Source organism: Protopterus annectens, chromosome 8.part0 (genome assembly GCF_019279795.1).
Source record: "Protopterus annectens isolate FY-2018-M chromosome 8.part0, PAN1.0, whole genome shotgun sequence".
Lineage (NCBI taxonomy): Eukaryota > Metazoa > Chordata > Ceratodontiformes > Protopteridae > Protopterus > Protopterus annectens.
Window position 1 is genome coordinate 667,344,486 of NC_056741.1, and position 13,507 is coordinate 667,357,992.

A 13,507-nucleotide genomic window follows, 5' to 3' on the forward strand; every position below is an offset into this window, starting at 1 on the left:
AACACAATCCCTGACAGGGAAGGCATCTGTGATCTGTACTATTAGACAGGTACAATCACTCATGGATTTATGTCAGGCCCGCTTCTCACGGACAATTGTATCAGACACGTAGGACACTCACAAGCCCTTCTTCAATTAATTCAGGTACCTGGGTGGACACTCACTGATATGCTGTGAGTTACTGATACTGACTAAACATACCCTGAACCCACAGACATTGCCAACATCCTGGCAAACAGGTTCAGTGCAGATGTCTCCCCCCATCCCACCTAAGGAGCTACTGTCCTTCCTAACAGAGTGTAACCTCACTGACATCACAAATAAACAGGTGAGTGCTGCCCTCCCCACAGCGGACGACACAGCATCAATGGGAGCAGACAGTGTCCCGGCCTGCATCGTACATGGGCTTCATGACAAACGTAACCCTCACATTACGTCACTGTTCAATATCAGAGTTACTGCAGGATATGTACCCATGGAATGGCGTACAGTGATAGTGGTCCTGCTCCACAGAGTTGCTGCCACAATGATCCACAGACAATATTGGCCTATAAGGCTAACTAGCCTGTTCTGCAAAGCTATGGAGCATATTGTAATGGAACTCATGCACATAGACATCGGGAACCTACAGACACTGGGTCCTACACATTTCAGCGTTGTTGTGTGCAGATCTTGCCTCCTGGACCTGTTTGTATTCTTTAAACAGTTACCAGGTCCATCGGTGTAGGGACAGTCATCCACACAGCCTGCCTGGACCTTGCACAACCCTTCGACACAATACCACACTCGGCCATTATGCATAGGCTCACTGGCGTCAATATTGACACATTTCTCACACAATGGATTGCTACCTGGATCAGGGATAGCACCCACATACTCAGTATTGCAGGTGCCATGTCTGACTATACACCAGGTACACATGGCATCACACAAGGCTCAGTCCTGGGACCTCTCTTGTTCAGTATATATTTGTGTGACGTACGGCTAACACAGGAGGAATATGGCTGACCATGTCTGCAGATGACTGAAAACTGGGTGCCATAATCAACTCTCTGGCTGGCACATGCATACTCAAATGGGGTCTCACAGAAATAGGATGACTGGTGCCTGAGCCATGGACTACAGCTACATGCCATTAGTTGCATAGTCATCCCCTTTGGGAATAACAACATGCCCACACATTACCACATAGGTGGTAATCCATTACATACGGTAGTAGTTGTTACGGGTTTGGGGACACAACTTGTTTGTACTCTTGCCTTTGACAATCACGTTGCCAAAGTGGTTAGATAGAACTTCTATATAGCCCACCTTATCCCATATGGTTTCACATGTTGATCAAGTGAGGTCATTGTGCCCCTATACTCATCACGACCATGCTTGGTTACAATGCCACATTTGGGATGTACCTTACCCGACACCTGCAGCAACTGTAATGGCCACAAATGTTCCACAACAAGCAGATGTAGGGACTCACATGGATGCCCTGCACAGTTCAGATACAGTAACTCCAGCTCTACTCAGTCACTTACCGCATACACAGATGTGTTGTGTGCCTGTAGTTTAAGGAAATATCCGAACCAGATTTAATGGACATGCTCCATCTCAGGATATCCGAGTCCCTTGGAGCTACACACTCCAGGGACATATACCTCAGCACAGATGTTAATGGAACATGCTGGAGGGACATATTCTTATCCCAGAGGCTCCACTCACTCTGGATTGTAATCCCGGTTTTAATGGGCAGAGCCACCCACTGACCACCCACAGGAGACATCTTGACAAGTGGATGGGTGATCGTATGTTTACCCATGGGATATCTTCTGGGTCTCTACTAGACAGAGGCACAATACACTAAACGTAAATGGGCTATCTTGTGTGACCCACTATTCACAGGCACAGTGTTCTACTTTGACAGGGTTGCAAAAGCCAAACACACTCTGGCTAGGCTTGTACATGCCCTAGGGTGGATAGGCTAGTATCGACCTCTGAACCTATGCTAATGTTCAGGATGCACAATGTTTATTGGTGATACTGTTTGCAGGTTTTATCGTCTTTGCTTTCCCACTTTCTATGAACAACTTAGGTATCTGCAGAACATATTTGATAATGACAGGGTTCCACTATATTATATATGTGTCTTTTGTCCTATAACTGTGTGTGCAGGACAGATTGCTGGATAGTGAGAGGTTCCTGGGTTAACACATGCAACTGCCTGATATGTGTGGCCCACTGCTCTACTCCGACATGGCCCACTGCTGTACTCCGACATGGCCTACGTGTGTGAGCATGCCCAGTTCAGACCGTCAGTGTTCTGTTGCCTGACATGTGTCTCATTTATTCAAGTGTGTGAGCATGCCCAGTGTGACCTTTCAATATGTTGCTGTCTGAGGTCCACTACATCTGTTGATGTATGTGTACATGTCCAATATTAACATTTCTACTGTGTGTGTTGAAAGTCAGGTTCTATTCTTACTGTGGGACTCACCTTTGTGTCATAACTCGACAGGGATTATGCTGTGCCTGCAGGTTTTCCATGGAATACTTAGCATAGACTTATCAACATTTCTTCATACAGGCTGCCCACTGCAACACTGTCATGGCTTAGTGGTTCAGTACTATAACTATAGTGCACAGTATCCTGGGATCGAGGCCCATCACTGCTCCATCTTTTCATACTGAGCAGACCAGACTGCTTAAGGGCCAGTAGAGCAAATATGAGCATGTTTTGCATTTTGTTCAGCTATGCCCTACTTAGGTTCATAGGTTCATAGGTTCATACTAGGCTATCTGCCCTGAGGCATTTACAAGCCTAGCCAGAGTGTGTTTGGCTTTTGCCACCCTCTGAACTGATTTTACTGTGCCCTTTTTAAGGTTAGTTTACTGCGCCTCTATCTAGTAGTGACATTGACGTAATCCCCATGGTAAACCTACGACCTCCCATCCACTTGTCAAGATTCCTCTTCAAGAGAGTCAGTGAGTGGCTCTGCCAAACATGGACTGGGATTCTATTCCAGAGTGAAGGGAGCCTCTGGGTTAGGAATCTGTCCCTCCAGCATGTCCAATTTATTTCTGTGCTCAGGTTCATGTCCCTCAAGCGCATAGCTATACGGTATTTGGATTTTCTGACGTGGAGCATGCTCATTAATTCCCGGTTGGACATGGCTTTATACATCAGGCATAGATCGCCTCTAAGTAGGCGGCATGCAACTGAGTAGAGCTGTAGTTTATTTAATCGAGCAGCATATGACATCTGTTTGAGTCCCATGATCCTATTTGTGATGTACTTTTGGGGTCTTTCTAGTTGCTGCAGGTGTCAGGTAAGGTACATCCCAAATGGGGCATTGTATTCAATTATGGGCCTGATGAGGGATGAATAAAGGGGCACAATGACCTCCCTCGATGTAGATGTGAATCCTTTCATGATAAGGTGGGCTATATAGAAGGTCTTTCTAACCACCTTGACAATGTGGTTGTCAAAGGGGAAATTACTGTCAACTTGGGTCCCCAGGTCCCTAATTACTTCTTCCATACTTTCCGATTCCCACCTATGTGGTAATTTGTGTGCACTTTCTTTTTGCCAAAGGGTATGACTATACACTTTTTAGTGTTTAGCTTTAGGCCATGACTCTGGCACCTGTTATCCGTCTCTATGAGACCCTTTTGGAGGATGCTTGTGTCAGCTGGAGAGTCAATTATGGCACCCAGTTTGCAGTCATCTGCAAAGCTGGTCAGCCACAGTTCTCCCGTGTTAGCCTGTACCTCCGAAAAATATATGCCAAACACAAGAGGTCCCAGGACTGTGCCTTGTGGGATACCACTTGTAACTGGTTTAGAATGTCTGAAGAAGTCGCTCAAACATTGAGCGACGAAAAGCGCTTTACGTTTACTTGTAATAAACCTGTGTGTTTTAGTCTTCAGTGACGCGTTGGACCATTTTTTAGTGCATTCAGTTTGTTTAAAGTACTTAGTTTGTCTTCACTGGTTTAGAGTCTGACATGGCTCCAGCAATTCTGACTATGTAGGTTCTGTCCTTGAGCCAGTTTACAACCCATATTATGACATAGGGGTTTATATTTAAGCTGGAGAGCTTATCTTTGAAGCCCAAGTGGGGTATTGTGTCTAAGGCTTTTGCAAGGTCCAGATAGGCTGTGTGGACTATCTTCCCCTCATCAATGGCCTTGGTGACAGTTTCAAAGAAATTGACCAGGTTTAGGAGGCAAGATCTGCCCTTAACAAAGCCAAATTGGGTAGGATCCAGTGTCTGTAGGTCCCCAATGTCTTTGTTTATGAGTTCCATGATGATCCTCTCCATAGCTTTGCAGACTGGGCTAGTCAGGCTTATGGGGCGATAGTTTGTAGGGTCCATAGAGGCACCACCTTTGTGGAGTAGGACCACTGTTGCTGTACACCATTCTTTGGGTACATATCTGGAGTAAGGCTGAGACTGAACAGCAGCTGTATGTAGGGGTTTAGCTCTTCTTGGATTTCATGTGGAACGCAGCCCGGGACACCATCTGGTCCCATTGATGCTGTGTTTTTTGCTTTGGAGAGGGCGGCTCTCACCTGAGCATCTGAGATGTCAGGGAGGCAGCACTCTGCTGGGATAGATATTTGCTCTTTGGGGAGGAAAGGGGGTAGAAGTTTGCACTGAACCTCTCTACCAGGATGTTGGCAATGTCTGTGGGTTCAGTGTATTTATTGTCATTTTGGGCCAACTCTGAGCATATCTGGGAGTTGCCACCCAAGTTACTAACATAACCAAAGAGGGCCATGTGATTATCTTTAGTGTCCTGTGCAATTTTTCTCTCGAAGCTGGCCTTGGATGATTTTATGAGGGATCATAGTTTTTTGCTAGTACTGATCAGAGATGCGTTTCCTTTTAGGGATTTTGCTCTATCATGTAGTAGCATCCTCCTTCTGTTGTACAGCTTATTTATGGCTGGGGTCCACCAGGCAGGACACCTGCCTTTGGATGATTTGGTCTTGGTTTTGTTTGGGATAGCATGATCCATGCATTCCTGAAGGTGTCCATAGAATGCATTTATAAAGGATTCTGCAGTTTGAGCAGATTTTCCACTGGCCCGGGGGCCTTGAAGGATTCCACCTCAGTTTTGGAAGTGTGACATTAGCTTTTGAGAAGTTTTTCACTGTGGTTTTCTGGGCTGTGGGTGGGATCAGGATGTGGATATCCAGTGGAATTGATTTATGGTCCGATCTTACCAATGAGGGGAATACCTTTGGTATGGAGCATAGAGTCCCCGTGTTGGTAATGACCAGGTCATGTATGTTATCCCCCTTGTGGGGGTGGTGACTAGTTGTTCCATAGCATTTGAGTTTATAAATTCTAGGAACCTTTGGCCTAGGGTGTTGGGTATTGAGTACTGCTCCCAGTCAATGTTTGGGTAGTTGAAGTCACCCAATATAATGGTGTTTGGAGAGACCTTCATATACTTAGACCCAGCTTGTCCAACACTGCTCAGTATTAACCAACAGTACTGGATGTTGCCCAATATTACTCAGCATTGACCACAGTTGTGCTAGTTGGTGTGTGCGATTTTCTTTACATGTACTACATGGTGGTAAATGCTGTTTAGCACTGCTTTATATTGCTTAACACATGTCAATCATGCCTCAGGTGGTGCTGCAGGGCTGGCTATGTTGGATGCACATACTACACTCCCTATACATGTTTGGAAGCAGGTGGTGTCAACTTAGGCATCCCTTTTACTATATGTGCGAGTCAGAGAGAGGTATCATTTCCAGGGTTCCTACTGCGCCAGTGTATGTGCTATACATTGCCTCTTTGCCAAGGCCAAAGCATACTGGGCACACCTCCCTCTGCCTACTGGGGCAGGCTCAGGTTGTTCCTCCTCCGAGTCATGCTCTGCCTGTGATGGCCTTGGCAATGGCGGGGGGCTGTTTGGCCAAGGTCTATGCTGGTCCTGCTGCAGCTGTTTTCGCAGGATGATATTATGTAGCATAGCACACACCATGACAATTTGGGTACATGTAGTTGGTGAGTACTGCAAGGCTCCACCAGATGTGTCCAGGCACTGGAACCATGACTTGAGCAGCCCAAACACACACTTGATTACATTTTGTGTTTATGCGTGTGCCTCATTATGGCGTTCCTGTTCAGGTGTGTGTGCGTTTCTGATGGGTGTCATCAGCCAAGGCTCCAGTACATAGCCAGCATCCCCCACTAGGTGACCATGTGGAATGTCCCCATTGGCAAATGTCTGGTACAGCTGCGTCAGATGCCAGATATGGGAATCATGGTAGCTTCCAGGGCAGCCAGCACATACATTCAGTATTATGCCCTGGGCATCACACATGATCTGGCAGTTGATGGAGGGGAAGCTGTTGTGGTTGAAGTAGACCCTTACCCCGCTCACTGGCTGGTGCTTTGATGCATATGTGCGTGCAGTCTATTGCACCCACTACCTCAGGGTATTCCGCTATTTGCTGGAAGAAACAGATATTGCTGGCCAATTCCTCACGGGAATTGGGGAAATATACATGATCACTGACATGTGCTGACATGGCATCCAGGAACTTGTGCAGTACCCTGGATGCTGATGCCTGTGATATCCCCATCATATCACCAGTTGGTGTCTGGAAGGTACCTGTTGCTAATATTCTTAGGCCAGCACATACCTTGGTTTCCACTGGGATGGGTTCCCCTCTGTTGGTTCTGTGTGTGAGGCGTGGCCTGCACAGCTCAACAATTTGCTGCAAGAGGCCTCTGTCCACTCTATAGCACTCCACTATCTCCAGCTCATGTAGCCCCTGGTAGGTTACCCTGGGCCTGTACACTCTTCTCCGTCTCCTCACTGTGGGTTGTCCAGCAGCATTTGCATTATCACCACCCTCAGCATGTTGCATATGTCGCCTTATAACAGCAATGGCAGCCCCTAACATTTCTTTGTCTCAGTGAAGCTTTTTCAGTTTTCACTTCTATTAGCTTACTGCAGTGTTGCAGTGTCTCTTGAGAGAAACATAATGGACTATTGTTTGCAGAGTTTTAAGTGCTGGGATGGGCTGGGCTAGTGTACTGCCTGTGTAATTGCCTGATTCTGATTGTTTTCACCTGCTAGCTCTGCTAGTACTCCCTGGTAACTTCCTACTATTTGGTGTGCTTCCTTTTTCCTTTCTGTTTCCTCAGGGGGGTGCGCCGCGCACACAAGCACAAAAGACCGCACACCAGCTCACTCGCATGCACACATGCTTACATGGACTAAAACTTGCTTATTCTTGTTAAAACATGCTTACACCGGCGCAAACACATTTACAACTGTTTACACAGCCTTACATGTGCTTACTCCGGCTTACATGTGCACACACACGCTAACACACATGCACACTGTTTTACTTGGGTTTACTGGCGCGCACACGCATGCATGCACACTCAGCAAGAAACTTTGGTGTTATCCACGGCATACACCTTCGATTTCTTTACTTTACCTAGCCTACCTGTTGACACACCTCTTTCAATGATATGTAAATGCCATCTGACACATGCCACTCAGCTCCAATGAGCTTCACTTCTTTCATACATGCCCCCCTCATGATGTTACCTATCCTCTACTCTGTTACTCCCCTTATCGTACTCCTACACTCCACTGACTGTGCTGATTTGCTATGTTAACTTGCGATTAACTATCCTAACCCTCATTTGCATGGGATTGCCTTCTAATGCTTGGTTACATCTCTTAGACTGAGCTTCCCCCCTTAGCAACCTCTACTCAATGGCCATGTTGTCTTCAGCCTTCCATTCACTTGCATTTTAAATTCATATCAGCTATAAAATCCACATTTGTGGATCATAATTACTGATTTTCTGGTTTTTAGGGCACAGTGCATTTGTACGGCGCTGCGCTATGCTTAAACCCCAGAGATCGGGATGAAAAAAAAAAGTTATTTCTTTTTATTTTGCATCGGTGAACATTGCCAATGGCCATATTTTTGGCCATTGGCATGCTTCCTCCTGTAAATACATCCTTTTTTGGAGCTGTCACATCTCCGTTTTGCTATTTGCAGAACCGTACTCAGTTGTCAACTAAGTACATTTCTGCAAATAGCACTACTCCTACTCTGACAGGTTCGGGTTTCCTGGATCGCAAATTTACCTCATTTGCATAGTTTTCACCTGCAATTGAGGTAATTTGCATATCCAAGCCCTGTCCGTGTAGGACTAGTTTAAGGAGCTCTGTTACATGCCCCTACCAGCTCTTCCTGGATCGCTCGGTGGGCATGTTGGCTGCATGGAGTCTTACTCTACTCTTAGACTCCATGCAAGCCTTCGTGAATCCGGCCCAATAACATACACCAAGTGGCATACACACCGACATACTCCCGTACTACCTCTCCATTAAACACAGTGGAGAAGCAGATAGCACTGGCATCTCACAGCAAGAGGTTCTCCGGTTTAAGTCTTGGATGGGATGTCTTGTGTGTGTATTCTGCATGCCCTCCCTGTGTTCATGTGGGTTTCCTTCCACATTCCAAAGTAGGTGGATTGGATACTCTAAATTAGCCAGAGGTGTGAGTGTCTGCAAGTGTGTGGTACAGAAGAACAGCTGTAGCAGGGCTAGCCATTGTGAACCTTGGCTCTAGATGATTGTCACTGTTAAAGTGACACCCTGACCCCATTTGTGAATATGGGAAAAAGGGGCTGTAGATAGATGGATGGACTTACCTGCAATACAGTTGCTCCCATTAAAAGCTATAGGAGACAACTAGCCATGCTAATGTATGCACATGAGCATAGATCACTTCCCTGGAATGCCTCATTAGCATTTAGTATGGCCATGGAGATTGCCCACAATGATAATTCTAACAATCATACAGAAGCAATGCAGTGGGCCCATCTCTGAGTAAAAAAAACCCCAGCATTTTATTCATCTTTTTTAGCCTGTTTAAAATGGTGTCCACATTGGAACAAGTAATTATTCAGTTTTTTCTACCAACCCAAACACTTGCCCATGTACAGAAATGAAATAATTGTTGATTTTTTCCCCCAAGCACATTACTGTAACAGCTATTCCTTTCTGAAAATATATATTGCCTTTTTTGCTTTTTTAAAATGACCATATATTACTTGAAATACTTTTTCTTTACAAATTAGTACGCAGTTATACAAACAGCAGCTTTGTTTCCTTCCTGCAACTTAGTCTGTCTTTGTTTTGAAACACGCTGGCTACCTTGTTTAATCAGCCACAGTTCAACCAATATACTTCTATACAAAATAACATTAGTATCACAAAGGATGTGGACTGTCAGTTTAAAGCAACTAGTCTCCCTTTTGTTTAAGCAGCCACAATTCACTGAACTCACTTGCAATGATTCAACACAAAGTTCTATAAACTTCTGCTAACAGGTATATATAAAATGCTGCTGTGATTTACTTTATAACTCAAGGCTGTCTTTGCCTTGAAACACTGAAAGAATGAAATACTGATCTTTAAGCAGCAGTAATTCATGTAAAATACTTTTGCACAAATATGGATGCAGTAATATGTTGTGTTGATATGCTGTAGCACCACATTATTTCCACAAACTGTATTATTTTCATTTGCTTTGTCATTTGATCTGTATCTTGTCCATTTAGTGCATTAATTACTATCAGCAATAAATTCATCACTTTCACTATTGTCAAAATCATGTAATATTGTTTCTTTTTCTAATATTTATTGTACTTAGGTTCACTATGCTTTGATTCATTAGACCATTTGAGCATTGCTAAGTCCTTTTGATCTGTCAACACTGTTTTAATAAATGTAAATTCATTTTTAATTGTTTTATCATGGTGTTTGGGCATTAAGAAGTCCCTTTCATTATAAATTAATATTTATTGTCTTACAAAAAAAATTGCAGGGGTATTTTAGAAATATTTATAATGCAACCACGCTGTGATAAATAATATGAATAAAATAGTGAAATGTGGCTCCATGCTGATTAGAGATGCTTATGAACATGCATAGGGTCATTGTGCCAGGGGCAAGGCTGGAGGGGAAAGAACTGATGTCACTTTATCAGCAATAACCACACTGCTACACCAACTAAAATGCTGTGGTCATGTAACCCAAAGGAAAAGTAAAATAGAGGTTGTGTAGGATATGGGTTCACTGAAACATGCATTCTGTCTTCAGCTCATACAAGAGCACCATAACACAGTGTCACTAGTACCCCATTTCATTATTATATATGGAGTTAAACAGGGACAGAAAGGTATACATGAGGAAGAGCAAAGAAATTAACATAAAGCAGGACAACATGAAGAGCAGATTGCTGGGGTAAGGGGAAATGAGTATACTTTTTTGGAGGACAGGTATCTATTTTTTTTCCTGAAAAATTAGAAGGGTGCCAGTAAGGAACAAATGGGAGAGGAGGAATAGTATAGGGAAAGTGCCAGGAGCATGTAAACAGACAAGACAAACAAAGACTGACAAGGGAGATTGTGACACAAAGGGTAGACGCCACAAGGGAGTAAAGTAGATTGACAAAGCGTAGACAATTGGTAATAAGGAGGATTGAGCAAGACACAGGGGGTGGAGAGAATCCCACAAGGAAAGGGAACACAGTGATGAGGTAAAACGACAAGTACAATGGGTCTGCCAGTCTAGTCCATAGGTGAATAGGCCCTGATGCCAGTCACCTGTATGCCTGACATCAGGGATGGGATCCTGCATCTTATGACCTAATGGTCAGGGCTGATAGGATTGACAGTTCTATTAGATGTTCAAGGAGATACTTCAGGGTGCCAATATGGGCATATAGATATCTTTCCACCTTAGCCCACACAAACCACTGCCTACCAAATGATCTATGCTGATGCATCTGCACCACTCTCAGAAAATGTACCTTCACCCACCAAGAAGAGGCACAGAAATCACCAGAGAGCGCTATGAGTCACCCACTGCAAGGAGACTTTCGTCACCTAGTAGGGAGGCAGGCCTTGGGATGACTGGGAAAATAGTAGGTTCAGTTCACAGTGGCTACACCACTGTCTGCACCATGTCTGAAGCTGTAGAAAATGAAAATGAATGGAGAAATAGAAAACAACACAGACAATAAAACATAGAATGGTGAGGAACACAAGAATAGAAAGAAAAAAAAAGAAGCAAATCCAGCACATAAGTCATGTGTGTTCAGAGCAGTAACTAGGTAAACTACTACCCTGTCTAGTCTCCCAGACAGGTAACACACCCAAACTAAAGCTGAGGATGAAAAATAATAAAAAAACAAAAATAAAGCTCCTTTGAAAGTTAAGAACAGTGGAAAAACTTCTTACATTCAAACTATGCAACTGACTCCTTTAATATTATAGAAAATCATTAATTCATTTAAATAGCAGCGTCTGTTTAAATGGGTGAATATTCGCATTCAAACTTGCAAGTAGTGAATGAATGGTTGAATGCTGGCAATTCATTTTTGATACTCAACTTCTGCTATATCAGCACCAATAATCACTGCCTCTAACACCTTGTACTCTGGGCATCTCCTCCCCCTTTGGGTCTAAATCTATTACACTTTATTGAAATAGTATAGTGCAGTCAGCAATATTATACTCTTATTATAGTGCCTGCAGAGTCTGTCCTGTATCTTCTGGCAGCCCAATCTATTTCCTTCACTATCTTGTGCCACTAAATATAGCAATGATATCAGGTTATACCTGAAAACTGAAGGCAAAGATAGGTTCAGGTGCAAGGCCCACCTTACAGTGTTAATCCAAGGTAAAACTGCTTTCCAAACAGATGGTGGTTCTCCTTCCTTAACCTCTTCTTCACATCGGTGGAGTATGGCTGGGTGGTATTTCTCTAGAACCCTATATCTGTAGTGGCATTTCTCCTCAGAATGGGCAATGCTAATGGTATCAGTCAGATCCATGGCAAACTGCTGTCAGACATACACCCTTTATACAGAAGACCCTCAGAAGTGCCCAGTGGTACTCATGATGGTGACTCTGCAGCTGGTGCAGTAAGATGCAGCATTCCCTGCTGCACCATGCTGGAACCCTGCTACTGTCAGTGACTGAATAGGCCATATCCAGCCTATAGGCCTAAATCAGAAAACTGGACGGTCAGTGCTGATGGCTGCACGTACTGGGGACTCCATAATGCACATCAACTGACAGCAGAGCAGCTAGATGAGCATTGACATAGTGGTAATCATCTATAGTGCAACCAGGTTTCACAGTCATGCAGTACCATTGAGCAGTAGCAAACTGTTTGCTATATGCTACTGAGCAGCAGAACAGCCTTCTCATATACTTGCTTGTTGCTACTAGTCAATAGAATGACTTCGCCCACATAGCAGCTCAGCCACCCCACATAGTAGAGTGATGCCACTGGATAGAAGCATGGTCCCTCCACATAGTTTTGCATTGCTACACAGCAGTAAATTAACCATCACCACATACTATTACAGTTCTATTAGGGAGTAACAGAGCCACCATACATAGTAGAACAATTCTACTATGCAGTAGCATGACCACCTCACAGATTAGCATGATATTGCTGGGCAATAGCAAAGCCACACCACATACTAACACAATGCTGCCCAGTAGTAGCATGGCAACCTCACATACTAGAGCAATATGACAAATGCTAACATAGCCAGCAGTCAATGTGGCCATGCATACGCATTCTGTCTGTATGAACTACCATCTTGTGGATGGGAAGTGTTAAGGATGAATGCTATCCCATCACATTAAAGGTGTGATTCAGAGAGTTTTGCACCAAATCTCCATAATTTTTATAACTACAAAGCTACTTGTCCTTTTTAACATGATAACAACATTGGTTGCCATTGCCTTAGAAGCCACATTACTGCAAGCAATGGAGAAGGTGGCAAATAATTGATTGCAAATATCATACAGCCATACTGAGAAACTGACAGCAGAAAATACAACTGGTAATGGTTCAGTGAATTCAGTGAGCACACAAGAGTGTAGACAAAGCAGGGGGGTCATATACTGGACAGGAGGAAGGTTTACTTCAGTTATAGGCAGGATTTGGGACTGACAAATGTGTGTGTGTGTGTGTGTGGAGGGGGTAACACTGACAAGGTGGAGAATGATGGAAAGAAGTGTTAGCAGATCATCAGTAAGAAGCAGTGCTGCCAAGGTCTGCATAATAGTACTGCTATAGAAAATCAACAGGATGTGGAGCCCAGGGCCACACAGCTGGCATTTTGAAAGGATGGGTTCAGGGTTATGGAACTCATTTGGGCTAGAGACATATCCATCTGCATATGATTTGAACTGGCATACCAGTGACACACAGCATACAGTATAGGCCACATGGCTTATACAGCCCCAATCAATAGATGTCAGCTGTTCTTTATGCACAATGTAACTACATAGCATAGTGTGGTACCCTGTGCAACTACAGTAGAGGATCTGTTCCACATGCTACCAACATAGCAGCAATTAGGAGTGAGGGCAATGACAGAGGCTTAAGGCACTGATGCGCAGTTGTACCCTCATGTGTACAAGTACTGT